The sequence below is a fragment of the Haliaeetus leucocephalus genome, unplaced genomic scaffold, assembly GCF_000737465.1.
Source record: "Haliaeetus leucocephalus isolate CR32 unplaced genomic scaffold, Haliaeetus_leucocephalus-4.0 Scaffold577, whole genome shotgun sequence".
In the NCBI taxonomy this organism is placed as follows: domain Eukaryota; kingdom Metazoa; phylum Chordata; class Aves; order Accipitriformes; family Accipitridae; genus Haliaeetus; species Haliaeetus leucocephalus.
In genome coordinates this window covers 6,462,413-6,476,443 of record NW_010973013.1, presented here as the reverse complement: position 1 = coordinate 6,476,443, position 14,031 = coordinate 6,462,413, and positions in this window count along the sequence as shown.

Below are 14,031 nucleotides of genomic sequence, written 5' to 3'. Positions count from 1 at the left end.
ACCAAGAGGGAAATTTCTTATCTTACTTGTTTTGCTTCTGATATGATTAACTTGGCAGAACCACAAGGAGTTTACCAAGTATGGTGGCATTGATGAATTTACTTTTCACCCTGGGGAAAAAAAAGTTTCAGCTACAAAACTGTGGCAAAGCTTTACTCCAAGAAGCCCCCCTTGCTTCTGTAACCTTCGCTTTCTGCCTAGTTCCCCCATCTCCCTCTACTGCATTTATAATCCACAGGACACTCCTCCAAAAGCTTCCCAGACCATTTTCCATCTGTCTTCTCACCAGGTGATCATTAATCAGCTGCTGCTTTACCTTCTCCTCAGCATTCCCTGCTCCGGTGGGTCTCTCCTTCTCTACCATGCTTGCCTTGTTCCTCCACTCCTCCTTGGCTTGCCTTCAAGTCATTTTCCCTTCATCATCGTCCAATTTTCAGCCCGGTAGGATGGAAGAAAAAGAAATACAAGGTGAAAAAAAATTCCATGAACTGTACAATCGTAAACATATTTGCCAGGTGAGACCAGGAATGAGTCGTTAATGAAAACAGGGGGGAAATTGTAACAAATGCAGGGTATGTTTTCCTTTTTTTTGCAGTTGAAAGTCTTCCTAGCTTGGAGCTAAGAATAATCATTTCATTATTTCTGAAAAGACCTGGCAGGAGTCCAGGCCTCAAATTTGATAAAGTGTTGAGAACTGAGGCAGGCATAAAAGAGTTATTTCTATCTCAATGAGATTTGATGTTCCGCTTAAAATCAGCAGATCCTCTGCTAGAGTTAATTGGTGTCAGAGAACTGTTTTCTTCTGGAGCATCTCAAAGAGACACCAGCAGAGAAACTGCCTTGCTCTCCATGTTTCTCTTCCTTCCCTTCGCTTCCTAAGGGGAAAAAAAAAAAAAATCTTAAATATGAATGCAGATGAGAAGCCTGGAGTTTACCACTCCTGAATTGTTGTTAGGTACCCAGGTGAGAAGAAATTGTTACGAAGGTCCAAATTTGCAGGGCATTTAGGCACGTTCTTCAATGAAGCCTGTGCTTGTTCAAGCATTCTCTTTCCTGAATTGAGCCTGAAGAGTTCCCACCACTCCAGCTGATGAGCCCAGGGAGGGCACATGCAACTGTGATTTTAAACACTTCCCTGTAATTCCCACCAGGAGATGTCTGGTGGGTGAAATGTTTTTCACAAGGCAGACAAAATGCCTGGTTTCTGCAGGGTGGCTTATTACTATGGTAACCAGTACACGTCCCTTCTCTCTCCCCTGCAGCACTGGTTTAAGAGGTCAGGGAGAAATTTCAGCTGAGTGTGCACATCGCTTTCCCCACAAGTGTAGTGGCCATGCAGGCAATCCTGAAAGTGAAGTTAAATGGAAATCCAATTAATCGACATGCCCCACAAAGCCAAACATCTGGATGGCTTTGCTAATGAAGCATTTACTGTGCTGTCTAATAACTAGGGAATGAAGAGGGACTAGAAGAGGGTTTTTCATCTCCGTATGGTGATGCCAGACTTTGACACAAAGCCAGAGCCCAGTACGTACGGCACACAGAAACAGGGGAACTTTTGCAACAGCACCTTTTCAATCTGGGGAAGAGCAGAGTTTGAAAGCCAGAGGCTGAGCTTGGAGAAAGTCATGTTTTGACAGGCTGTGCAGAAGTTTAACTTGCCATTCAAGAGAACATAAGCTTCTAAGGAAAATTGCTTGCTTTCATAGCTGCAAAAATACAATTTGATTTGGTTTTAAGAGAGAAAAGGGTTCTCTTCCTCATTTCCAGTTACTGCCTAACAATTGCCAGGCAAAGCAAACAGAAGGCAGAGAAATAGCTTCACTTTAGGCAATCACAGCTACAGCAGCACTTTGCTTTTGCAAAGGATGCTGCAGCCTTAAATAGCTAATTTTCCTACAAAAGCAGCCACAAAGGAGCCCTTTCTCGCCATGGGGCTTTGCTTGCCCTTTCATCCTGTTCTTAGAGTGTTGATGTGTGTTGGTCCACCAGCACTGGAAGCTTCTGCACTTAGAGAAACACAACAGCCTGGATGTCTGCTTATTTTCTAAGGTTTGCTTTGTATGTGCAGACGGTCCCTTTCCTCCCCACAAAACCTGCAACGCGATTGCCTCCCACAGATATTCCTTGTGCCTATCTTGACACTACCTGTTCCCTTGCACCACTTTCCCCCATCCCCAGAGACCTCTCTGAGATCCAGATCTCAGGTCCTGGTGATTTGTAAGGGCTCGCATCAAGCTTCCCACGAGAAGCTTTTCTTTTCATCACAGCCCTGACCATGAAACAAGCTTTGGGGTTTCATTTACAAGACCACTGCTGGATTGTGCCAGGCAAAGCAGAAAGCATTTCCAAACTGGTGACATCGGCATTCATCACTGAGATCCCTTCAGCCCCCAGAAATGAAGCAGGCTGGCTCTTCCATCTGTCTCCACAGCATGTGTCCATGTGTGACAGGGCACCTGGTGCACCTCACCTGCATTGCCAGACTCTTGTTCCCCAGCTTATTCCAGTGCCAGTTCTTCAGGGCAAGTGGAGGATGTGAGCGGGACACTGGTAAATGCCTCCCAGCAGCTATGAGGCTTACAGACCTCTAGGAAACGTCTAGGTGTCATATTTGTTTTTTCACTTCTGTTCATAACCCTTTTGGCACAATCCTGCTTACAGAGCTGATGGGGGGGGGGAAGAAAAATTCTAGCTCTTGAAATTCCACCAGCTCTTCTTCCCTGACTTGATCAAAACCACATGGGCTGTTACACCTCCACCACCCTCTGACAACACTATCCAATAGCCACAATTAGTCTCAAGAGGAGCTAACTGGCCCACCAAGATTTCATTCACTTAATGAAGCATCACTTCTTCCCTGGATACCAGGAGAAGACAGCCTTACTGGAGGGACGGTGCAGTCAGGGAGAACAGCGAGACATTCGCAGGGCCAGATCCTCTTATCAAAATGGTGACCCTGGTTAGTAGCTGTCATGGGTGACAAGCATGGTCAGCAGGGATGGAAGGGAGAACAGGATTAATGCAGGAAAAGAACACTAGCTAGCTCACTCAGACCCACCCATGGTGACTTTGGGTAAGAGAAGATTTCACTGCTCGGGAGGTTATTTGTGGTTTCCAGCATACATGATTGAATTTCTCTTCTCTCTACCCACAATTAAACCTGACCTGTTTAATCCAATTTTTGCAATTTGTTTTGCATGAATGCAATTAAACTTCCCAGGTTTCTGGACAGGTGCGGAGGAGACAGTTTGATAAAGACCCTATGAAATGGGGACTGGGTCTTTTGCTGTTAATCCATGAGCCGAATGAACTCAGTAGAAAGTCCAGGTTGGTAAATCTGAACTGATAAATCCTTCAGCGTGAGCTGTCTGTACTGAGATGCTGCAGGCAACACTTGGGACATGTTTGTGTAGTGTCTGGCATACTTAAGAGCTGTTCTCCAGGGCCAGACCAGGGGTCCAGCCAGCCTGGTGCTGTCTCCAGCGCTGAAATCAGGAGACCACGTGTGTCTGGCTTTCCTGTGATCGATCCATAGCTGGCACTTCTCCAGCATCCCCAGGCACAGGCTGGGAGATGCTTGGAGAAACAGCTCTGCCTGTTCCCTTCAGCATCCATTAACAGAGCTGTTGTCCATCCCTTTCTGAACTTGTTGGTACAACAAATTTCAGTGTTTGCTACCTGCTGTGTAAAAAAAAGTATTCTCTTTTATCTGCTTTAAGCTGATCTCCTGCTAGTTTTCCCCTCTCCCTTGCCCAGTTCTCATATTGGGAGGTTTAATAGGCAATAGTCCCTCCTTTGGTTTATGCATTACTTACACGTTATCTCCTCCAAACTCATCCCTCTTGCAGTCCGGCTCCACTTCTAACCACCTGTAAAGCTAGCACTGATGCTAATAAAGACGTGGTCCCAAGACAGTAAAGCCCTTGTGCACCTCCTGCCTGTACATCTACAGACTCCAGCTGGATCTCAGTGCTTAAACATAGACTTTTCAATGAAAAAGCAGAGATTTCTGGCATCAGACAGGACAAGATGCTGCCCGCTTCCATTCTCATTTGTCAGGACTTCTGAAACAGCGGCTGTGACAGGGCACGTACTTCGGAAGGGCAACCTCTTTGCAACGCATTTGGGTACTGCTGAGCGTGTGATGGGAGTGGGAGCGGGAACGTGCTTCGTGCCTCTCCCTGGGAAGCAGTCTCCTTCCTTCAGCAGCACCCTGCATCCCGCAGACCGGCTGCCCTCACGCCTTTTTGCTCTGCTTGCTGCCAGCACTGGCTGCAGAGGTACGACAGGCTCCTAAGTCAGGTGAGAAAAGAGAAGAAAAAGGGGAATGAAATTCCAAGTATGCTTACATCCAAGACAGCAAGGAGATGACTCCAGACTTGAGCCCAGCAATGTTTCACTGACACGCCTGGGATCCAGGCTGTGAAAAAGGAGAGCGAGAAAGAGGGTTTCTCCCTCATAGCATGACAGCAGAGCTGCAGAGTGACTCTTTGACCTGTAGAAGACGGTCGCGTGCCCAAAGCCTGGTCTCCACGTTCAGCTGCAAGAAGGCAAGGAGACACCAGCCCTAGGCAGATGCTGTCAGCGTGACTACACCAGCAGGCAGGCTGCAGAGCAGAGACCTGAGACAAGACCCAGCTTGGAAATGCAGGCAGGGTGGCTTGGACTTCCCTGCTCTGGTCTGGTTGCTAACCAGCCCCGTTAACCTGGCTCTGCACTCAGCAGGGCTTGCCAGCTTGTGATAAAACAGCCACCTGGTAGGTTCTGCCTGCACCACGTCCCTCCAAGCTCTCGCCACAACTCACGATAGGCATTAGACTTCAGAAAGGCCGTAGCTGCACAAAATCATTAAGTCAGTTCTGAAGTTCAAGCTCACTGCAGCCGGAGGACAAGTTTGATCCTCTGCACGCTCGCCCTGCTTCATCCAACCTCGTCCAAAATTGGGAAGGGGTAACTTTGGCAAGCTTTGCACCGGATCAGGCTGTCTCCTCCCGGCACACATATGCACCTCTCCGCCTCGCTGCACGCTCTGACTGCTTCAGCAGAAACGCAGTCCTCTGTGCATAACCAGTCTGCATTGGCTTGGCATTGCCAGGTGACTGGGCATTGTCTAGTTATTAAAATCCAATAGTAATGAGTGAGAAAATACCGTGCAAGCCCTGGGAACTCTGCTTTTCAGTTGCTGAAGTATCACTGGTTTGGTTGCAGTATTTTATCACTTTCCTGGGGCTTGCAGTCTTCTCAGGAGTCAGTGGAGAAGAGGAGGTTTGCTAAACCCCCCCAGACAACCCAGATGAGGAATGTGCTTTTGCAAAAGAGAGAGACGAATTCAGATCGGATGTGAAGGGCTGTTGTGCTGGACCACATCCACATCTGGCAGGTGTCAGCATGTCGTAACTGGTGGGACAATCCTAATATCTATCCGTCTGTCCATATGGCTCATCATGCTTGAAATACCAGCTAGAAATAAAGCAAAACCAAAATTCTTATGCTCAACAGCTGGAAGCTCTGGTGATTTCGGAAAAGGAAGGGAGGGGTGAAGCAGTCTGTCTTCACATAGTCACTCCACCTGTTTGTGTGGCTGTCTACATCTCCAGCACCTCCCTCTGGCTTTTGAACCCATCAGCTTAAGGCACAAAGGCTGGGGTGTCAAGTTGAACATCACTTGCTTTCCCCATGCTCCTGGTGTGTTGGATCAAGGCTATTGCACATACATGCCTTCAGGCAGTGACACAGAAGGGATTTACATCCCAGACCCTATATATCACTAGCATCAAAGAGGCCCTGACCCTCAGCATCCAACACCCTGTTGAATACAAACTGATTTGTCTCGGGTCAGTTCAGGGGAAAAGTGAAACCCCATCTGCAGTTCGGATCAATCCAGCCAGGGTCAAAGGGGGACTGGGTGCCAGCTGGGAATATAAGGTGTAAAATCACAGATAAATGGGCAAGAAAAGGTGGGGAAGGAAGGGGAAAGTCTCAGCACTGAAAAAGAAGAGACCAGTAAATAATTTCAGTCCTGCTCCTTGTCCTCAAAATATGGGCTGTCTCACAGAAAATAGTGTTTGATTAGCAAAGAAAAGCTGCAGCCTGGAAAATTCAATCTCCTGAGAGGCCCCAAACCTGGCACTTGCTAAATGCACCCTGAGTTTGTGCAGGGTGACCTGCCACTGATCGGCCAGAGGCTGGCTGTCATAAGTCCCAGTGATGGCTACAAGGTAGTAGGTAGACATGCCAGACAGAAAGGACTGAGACACTTCCAGACAGTAAAGCAGCTATTGTGGTGCTTTGGATCTCTATTAATCTGATTAATCAGAGCAAGATTGACTGCTGGCCATTGCTACCTTGTGTGCATAATGCAAATTCCCAACACGCTTCAATTCACTCAGAATCACTCAGGGTTTAGGATTACTATTAAAAAAATCCTTAGGGTCACATCTATATATGCACCTTCCTTGGATGTTCTTATGAGATTTTTAGCTGTTATTTAAAAAAAAAAAAAAAAGTCAATGCAATTGATGAAACTTCAATATCTGAAAAGCAAAACAGAGCATTCCTAGGGCTCACACTATGTTTCCTTGTTCATTATGTATTTATTAGTGGGTTTTAGGTCTTGGGTAACACACAGATGAGGAAGAGGCAGACGTTATTTGCTTTACTTCTCTCTTTGCAGGCTCTGCTTTGCCAAGACCCATGCAAGGAGCATGACAGTTGTTCCTACAGCCCTGCTTCTCATCCACTTGCAGAGCAGCATCACTGCTCCAGGTTGCTCCAGCTGCCAGTGGTCCTGAGAGGGGGGAAAGGCTGTAACTGTCCCAGGGCTTCCTCCAGAACACCTGAAGAAAGAGCAGCAGGAGTTTCCTACGGCACGTGCAGCAATTCCCATGGCACAACAATTTGCCATGGCACAACAATTTGCCACGTGCGCGTGGCATTTCCTTCTCCCAAGCTCTAAGAGAAATATATGGAGGTGAAGGAGCAGTGGTCATCTTTCAGGGTCTGCAGGGAACCTGAAGAGGTGGCTGTGGATGCACAAACATGCACAGAGCTAAAGTGTGCATGAAACTAAAAAGCATCCCATTTCACATAGCTAACTTGTTCTCCTTGACACAATTAACCTTTTGACCTCCTTGGAAGACAGATTACTGACTCCAGAAGGGAGAACAGAACTCAAATAAGGGAGCAGTTGTTCCTACAAAACCAGGGTTACGAGCACCAAAGGAGATGGTCTCCATGCTTCATTTACTCTGGACGTGTGGTTTTTATTGGAAAACAGTCCTCATTCGGGAGTGGACACTTGTGCCCTCTCAGGTAAGTTCTCTTGTCTAAAAAGGACTGAGTACCCACTTGCAGGTACGATTCCCAACAGTGGCATGGATGCTCCCTATGTTATATTAAAAAAAAAGAAAAATTGATCTGTGTGTGGCTCATCTTACTGCAACAGCAAAGAGAGAAATCGTTGCTGCTCCACCGTCATCTCAGGGGCCATCTGGCAGAAGGGTCTCATGGAGCCCACAAATGTAAAAACAATGTAAAAACACCGCCTAGTTACACCTACAGCAGTATCAACCCAGCCTAGCCCATACCTCTCTCCATCGACAGGCTTGAGCTCAGAAATCCACCCAAGTGATATTTATCACTGGTGATAGAGACCATCCCTGCAGGACATCTGCCCAGCCTGATGGAGACCCCAAGGGCTGAGGCCGAAGGGCAGATGAAGCTCGGGGTGGAACAGCTGGGGAGGTTTTGTTCCCTTGCTCAAATACCGTGCTGCAAACCTCCTTGGCTTGACAACCAACATGCCATCGTGGGTGTCCGTGAAGCAGGGGCACACGGAGCTTTTCGAGTCAGAGCAAGACCCTGCCAAGCCCCGTTTCTCTGCTGCCTGCTCCAGTCTCTTTGATTCACTGGCTCAGACCTTTCTCCACTCCTGTCCTCTCATGACAGATATCACTGTGCTTTCATCTTCAGCCACAGACAGGCGAGAGGAGGAACGTGTTTCAGCGACTAGTGTTTGGAAAAATCCTTCCTTACCTCATCCCGTGCTGGACTGGACATTATAATGGCGTATGTTAAGAGCTTTACCGTGGTTCCTGTGGAAGATGTTCACTGTTAGAGAGCTTTTGCTCTCTAGCAAGACAGTACTCATAGACCACAGTAAGCATAAATCATATCTGCATACGTTCCAATTCCTTACTGAGGATCGATTCGCTCTGCAGCGGTGACCTCTGTTCTGCTCATGCCAACTGATCTGTGAAAAATCTGTGCTGGGGGCAGAGCTGGTTATACTGCATTTTCAGCCTCAAAACCCAGAGGGCAAATAAAGAGGAACCTCTGATTTATCATCTTTTACAAGAGAATGAGCTTTGTGCCCATCTTACAAATTTGGGGCATTGTCTCCTGATCCTTGAACTCACAAGCTTGGCAGTGCTATGGTAAAAGAAAGTACATTTTAAAAATTTGATGGTATAAGCTCTTTCCAGCATCTGTCACTCATCCTTTCCCCAGAGAGCCAGGAAACTGAGACGAATGTCTCTGCTGGAGTCATCTCGCCTGGGTTAGTGAAGCAGGACTTTTCCCCTGTGTGCTGATTGACTTCGATTCGCCCTGGCTCTCTTTCAATGAGCCTTGTCCAAAGGCAGCCGCCAGCCATCCTCTGGGAAGAAGGAGGGGTAATTAGCTGGTGCTTTGGGAACAGTCTTCCAATGAAGGCACAAAGAATGAGCCAAGGGCAAGGAGACATGGTGCCTTCATATATTCATATTTGTATGCCTCTGTGTTTTGGCAAGCAAAGTTCAAACAGTGGCTAACGTCAGTGCTTTGCAGAAGAAAGCCAAGAGCAGTAACAACCTCTAGGAAGCAGCTGTCTGACAACCTGTCTTCAGATGATGTTTCTTCCAGACCTGAGTCCAGCCCTGGACTTCCCAAAACCCAGGCTCCCCATCTGCCTAGCCTTGACTCCTAAATATGTCAAAAACACAGTAGGAGCTAAAAAAATACATGGATTCGTTCAGATCCTACAGCAATGAATTGACTGTGCTTTTTAAGGAGAAAAAAAAAAGGGATTAGTTAATTTGCTATCTGCCATCTCCTGCTTTTGCTTTCTGCCCGTTGTTCCCATGCTCTGTGGGACAGGATAGGAGCCAGAGCTGATCCCCCACCTCCACCCTGCTGGAAACTTTCAAAGCCCAAATGGTGTCTGCCTCTGAAATAAAAGCTTCCCATGCTTAGTTTTTTCTTTTGCATTATGGATGTCTCATTTGCAGCCAAAGGCAGATGTTTACCTCTGCACAACAGGTACCAAGATATATGCCTTCAAGCCATGCGTGCACCCAGATTTGAGAAGAGACAAAGAATTTGACCTTCTGAGCATTAGACTGGGCAAACTCGAGATGAAAGTAGTAACTGACAATTCACGTTCCTCTCGTGAAGGTTAAAAATGAATGAGGAACTGGGACAAAGCTCCACTCTGGAAAGGACATCACACACACGGGTGTTTCTTCAGAGCCACAGCACATGGGGGGAAGCGCCAGAGGGCTGAACTCAATTTAATGAGCCACTGGGCAGAGCCCTGCAAAGTGTCCCAGCCAAGACTGCGTGCATTTGTCCACTGCTGGCAGAGGAATGACGACTGATGGAAAAAACAACGGGTGAGATCGGTGCTGTTAGAGCCACAGTGGGGCTTGTAGAGAAGATACAGAACCAAATATCTCAGCGGTCCTGACGCAAACGGGCACGCTCCTCCACATCTTGCAGTCCGGCTCCGTGTCACTTCGGCACCCCAGCGCTCGAAGCAGCACACCGATGCCTCCAGCACCTAACTTACAGAGCAGGGGTGAACATCCCCAACCGAATCCAAAGCACATCCCACTGGCGTTCTACCTTCTCCACCACAACTGCATTTCTAAGCTTCATTTCTAAACCTCTTAACCTACTGCATTTTGCCATTTAATTCTCTCCATCTGAAAAACAACCTCCCAAACCTCCAGTTTATTATGAACGCTAACGCAGAAAGATCCTTGCCTGACTGCAACACTGGTCCATCTTTTATTCCTTGGCGTCCTGACATTCATTTTCTTGTTCTTCTACTCTAGAAGCCCTCCAGCGATCTACGGAACTTTTTTCCCCAGCACTCTCTGTAACAAATCCCAGGAGACAGGTAAATATTCTCTTACATAATTTTGTTTGGCACCAGTTCTGATACTCAAGGTCTCTCTTCAGCATTTACCAGCAGGTTTTTGATATTACCGTTGTTCTTATATACTTCTCTGCTGCATTTCAACTGCAAAAACAAGAAGCACTTTCTTGCCAGAAGGTCTTGGCAATGCAGAATTGAAAGGAATGAAATAAGGCTGGCTGGACAACTTTTATAAGACACAGATGTATTTCCAGAGAGGAGTTTGACATGGAAGCCATCTGTATAATTTGGCATATCTCCCTAATGAGAGGACCATAGATCAGAACAAGGTTTATGGTTTTTCTTAAAGCCAGGGGAAACCTTGGGAGATTTACCCAACTGGTTCCTTTAACAGATGTCGGACCCGGCCATCAGACTGTGGTGCTGTGCTATTCCAGCACCCCAACCCAGGTGCATCTTCCCAGGACTGTGAGGGACTCTCACGAGCTCTGCCAAAATCTAACCGTGCGGATCCAGATTTCTGCAGCTGGTCACAGCATCGACCACAAGCAGGCCAGCGATGCGTCGGTCTGCTCCCGCTGAACCCCCACAAAAAATCTTTTGCAGACTGATCTGTCCTTAGGAGGACTCCAAATCAGACCCCTGATGCCCAGCTCAAAGTCTTATCCCCAGCATTGTCAACGCTTACAGCAGCATTTCAACCCCCAAACTTTTGTGACAAAATGGACTTGTGAAAAAACAGGCTTTTCTGAGTTTAAACTTTTCTGTTGTTTCCCTTGGACTTTTTCAAAGATCCTTTGATTCTCTTCTAGCTTTTATTTCAATGTGTTGTGCTTATGGCACAAAATATTCTTTCTGGTCTGGGTGAAATGTTTTACTTTGCCCAAAATAATTTCATTTGTATGTGGGTACTTTTCAGTTTGCCAAATGCCTTGAGGGAAATCAGGTTCATCTGAAATTCTCTCACCCCACACCCATACTCAGTCCTTTCCAGCAAAATTAATATCAACAAATAATGACCGCACCAGACTTTGCCTTTGAAGGTTGAAGAGACTCTCTTCCAAATTATTTCTTAAGCAGTGCTTAATTTATGCTTGAAAACCTGAAGTCTTGGAATAATACAGTACAAAAAAGTTGAATGCAACCTAGATGTTTGAGCAAACTGTGGAAATGAAGACATTTCCACCGGGATCCAAGATCCCCCACAACTGAGACCCCATGGTGCCTCCAGCAGTTGTCTGGGACACCCCTGTCCTCTCCAGTAGCCAACTCCACCAGTCACCTCACTGCCAGGGACGTGCACACACGCCGGGCTCCGGGACCACTTACCCAACTCACCACCTTCAACATCCAGAGACACCCCACGCTCAGTGATGGACATTTTATACAGGAGGTAGCAAAAGCTATATCCCATGAAGACTTCATGGCCTTCTTGGGTTGTGCTGCCTAAGTTGTTCTGCCCAAATCATCTCGCCATACCAAACGGGCACCCGTTTTGAACACGCGCCGCAATTAACTGCAAGCAAAGGAGAAAGCCATGTAAATCATTACTGTCTCCCTGATACAAGACTTAACAGAAGTTCAGTGTCTTGGCAAAGCATCCTTCAGATGCCTCCACCTGCCAAGACAGCAAAAAGGAGAAAAACACAAACAAAATCTGCAATGTATTTCAATACATTAACTCTTAAGGGCCCAACTCTCTCCCAGAAAGCCAATCTGCAGCCCTAGGTTTCCTAAGCAGTTTTTTCCATTTTAGCCAGGGGCCAGATTCTGTCTCTTCTCCCCATGCTAGCTACTTTTCTTGATGAAAAGCAGTGCTAAAAATAAAATGGGGGATTATTAGATAAGTTTTTAACACCTAAAAATTACTACATCTCAGAGGAACCCATGGCAGCGTTTTGCTCCCTTCATTGGTCCTGACCTCCCTTCACACTTACACGCTTAATTCATGAGTTTACATGGCGTGGGCTGATCAGAAGCCAATGTCATTTTTATGCATCCCACTTATGCTTTATCTAAAGTATTTTCAGGCAAGAGGAAAATGCTTATTCAAATGCAGCCTCTACAACACTGTTCACAAAACCATCTGGACACCAATTAAATTGCATTGTGAGTCCAAGATATATCATCTTCTTTTAGCTGGGGACAATCAGAACAATGCCAGGATAAGGCATTCTGAAAGCACACAGCTTCTGGTTACAACTTGAGGCTTTCATTAGGAAAAGATTTCACTTGGCCTTTCATTAGTGGTATTTTCAGCTTTTGCTGGAAATCCTCAAAACGTTCTTTCTCCTGCCTAATACTGACGGCTCTTTTTAAAACATGATTGATGGCCCATTGTCAATAGCCATCATGCTCCTGCCGGAGAAGTGGGAGACATGAAATAATTTGGTTTTTAATAATTCAAGTGATGTTGCTAAATTTGAAAAACAGGCACTGGGAGGAATGGGGACAAGACAGAACCTTCTGGGGGAAAAAAATGAAGGTTTTGTCACTGAGTTTTAATTTGATCAGGAGTGCAGTGGCATCGATAGACTTGTACTCCAAACATTACTCAACTACTAGTTTGAGTGTGGCAAACATCACACAGAGAACACATAACCTATTTAATCTGATACCTTTTCCACAGGAGTTTTAGGTGTGTTTAGTCCTTTAGTTCACTTCTGCTGTTCTTGAGTCCACCTGGGACTGCCGTGTAGAGCAGACACAGCCATCTTACCCAGAACATCAGCCCGGGAACACATCAGATGAAGCAAGTGACCTGCCTCTGCCCACCCATGTCTATCAGGAGGTGGTAGGTAAGCGTCAAACTCCCCAATCCAGCCCTAGGACCCCTTGGATCAGAGGAACCCCCTTGTACCATGTGCCAGACCACAGCCAAAGAAGGGGAAAGACAGGAGCAGGAGCTGGCTGGCCTCCAGCCCTAGCTCTTACAGCTTGCTGTGGTCAGTAAGATGGGGATGCAAAGTTGGCTGCAATCCTTTCACAAAGTTCACCCCAGGACTGATTCGCTCCCTGCACAGAGCTGTGCTCCTCCACCTGAGGGGCAATGGAAACAGACGTCATGCTGCAATTCTCTTCCCTGTCCATCAGCAATATTTTACTTTCCAGCTGAGTCCTGTGCTGCAGGGCCAGGTCCAGTATTTGAACAGACTACTGATAGGTGTTTTAAAATCAGTGAAGATATGAAATTAACTTTAACAGATGGAGAAAGACCAAAAAAAAAAAAAAAATTTCTTTCTCAGCTGGATTTAATAGTCTCTTAGCAGCTGCCATTGTCTCTCCTGGAGGAGATTACACACTGTAGTCAAGCCACCAGTTGATCTCCCTGTGCACCATTCCCACCAGTCCACAAGTAACGCTGCTACACAGCTCTCCCTTGCTCATCCTTTCCAACACCACAGGCTCTGCCCCCAACGGAGGGCATGACACCATACCTCGAGCAAGCTACAAAGGACCAGAAAGGCAAACTCTCTCTCAAAATCTCCGCTGATTTTGAGCATCTAGAGAACCCCTTTCTCCATCTGAGACACTTTTTATCACTGGTGGAGAGCTACCCAGTATAGTCCCTGCAGTTCAGTGTGTAATCTTTCTGTGGAAATCAGCTGCATTGAAGACCCCATGCTGATTCACCCTGACACAGTCATTCAACTCATGCTTCTGCATTTAGTCACTCAGTGTTGCCACTGGCCCAAGACTTGGTGCACTCTTGTTCCCCTCTGCAGGGCCAATGCTATCTGGTGTCCTTGACTCCAAGCGACTTCTCAGGGACCGACCAATATCACCACTGGTAGCTATGCCTGGAGTGAAACTGCTCTGCATAGGCATTGTTGTCTAGGCACTTCTACAGCACCATTAATTTTACCCATGAGGAGCTAAAATTGGGCAGA